Consider the following 1,716-nt stretch of genomic DNA (forward strand, 5'->3'; position numbering starts at 1 on the left):
TGTGTGTGTGTGTGTGTGTGTGTGTGTGTGTGTGTGTATGCATATATGCTCACTCACAGTCACGTGAAACACATACATGCACACCCACACACACACGCCTCTATGTGCACATATATATGCAACCATACACATGTACACATATACATATCCGCACACATAAACAAACTGAATAACGTACGTTGCTTTCTGGAGAAAATTAAACTCGCATAACGAGTTGAAATTTGAACAAACTACGGGCAGACTAAGCACGCATATAAGTGGCTGTGAGAATGTGTACAAACGTTTCGTTAACGTCCATGTGCACATTTCATATAGCTTGCAAATTTTCATATTTTATATTAAAAATAAAATTTCTCATTTGTGATTTTTTTTTTCTTTTAAACCATAACCATGAATCAACAGAATCAAGACAAAGGGGGAAAAGTACGCTCATGTACGCACGCACGAGCACATATATATGTATTTGCTATAGATTGATAAACAGTTAAAACATCCTTTCATGCTATGTGGAGTTTAGCTGTATCTTAGAACGGTTTACCTCTTATTTATATGTATTTCAGTCACTTATGTGACGAACAATTTGTTTAACGAACAGGGTTCCGAAATGGATATGTTCGTAAATACAAACCCCACTGTAATAAGTTACAAAAATAATTAGAGCAGAAAGAGACTAATATTAATTTGAACCTGACTGCATTAAAGTGTTGGATGTTGGTGATGATGGCAAAGACGATGCCAATGGCAACAATTTCCAATGAAGCTAATACCACATAATCGTAAGCAGTTACAAATCGTGACAAATTTTCTATCAATGTGTTAAGTATATTGACACTCATTACCGTGGCAATATTGACAAAAGCAAAGACATTAGAAATATTGAAGTAAAGCACACATTAACTTGCTTAATACATAATCATGGTAACTCTAAATAATCAAGACTACCACAAAGAGGTTAACATTTTTTGTTCAAGTTACAAAAAGGAAATACACACAAAATTTTAAAATATATATTTTTGAACTGACTTAATGTACCAAAGTGTAAATTAAATATAAATCAGGAATCAGTAAGGATAGTGAGAAAAAAGGCTAGTTTGGATCTTAGCTGGGAAAATAAAAGAAACTCTTTAGGAGACAGGATGCAGTTATATGCTTCTGTAATATTTGTTCTTAATGAGAGCACTTCGTTATCCCATCAAGTATTGACAAGTCGTAAATGTCACTACACAGTATTCATGGTCTCTGGGTCTTCCTGAATGGCACACCTTGAATTATTTTAGCAGTTATGATGATGCATGTTTTATGCGGCCCACTTCTCGGAAAAAGTTGCCCTTGCTGGTCTACAGCTCGCTCACCAGTTCCTTTTGTGTCCTTATCTTTTCCTTTGACCACTTCTTGTCCAGTGTGGTATCTGGCTAGAGTTTCTTACTATTTGAGTTTTTGAAACGTAAACACAGTTGGCTTCAATGTTATTAGCTCAACTAACTGCATTTTTGCTTGGGGTTCTTGCTTTTGTAACTATCCAGAAGGATAGACATATCATTGAGAACAATAGATTTAGTTGGTGATCTTGTTATCTTAATTCTAGCTTTTGGTGAAATAGAAGAGGTTAGAAAGGGTCAAGTGGTGAAGACATTGTTTAGGCCTAGCTAAAGGCATCTGGCATATGTAAAACTGCTGTCAGAGAAAAACCATTGTTCCACCATGGGAAAAGTTCTG

General features: G+C 35.5%; 1 protein-coding gene across 1 annotated transcript in view; it reads left to right on the top strand.

Annotated features, from left to right (window-relative positions):
* The window catches only part of LOC106871237 (uncharacterized), a 23,021-nt gene that overhangs the window by 15,483 nt on the left and 5,822 nt on the right, over nucleotides 1–1,716 (top strand). The window lies entirely within an intron of this gene.

This window comes from Octopus bimaculoides, chromosome 18 (genome assembly GCF_001194135.2).
Source record: "Octopus bimaculoides isolate UCB-OBI-ISO-001 chromosome 18, ASM119413v2, whole genome shotgun sequence".
Classification (NCBI taxonomy): Eukaryota; Metazoa; Mollusca; class Cephalopoda; order Octopoda; family Octopodidae; genus Octopus; species Octopus bimaculoides.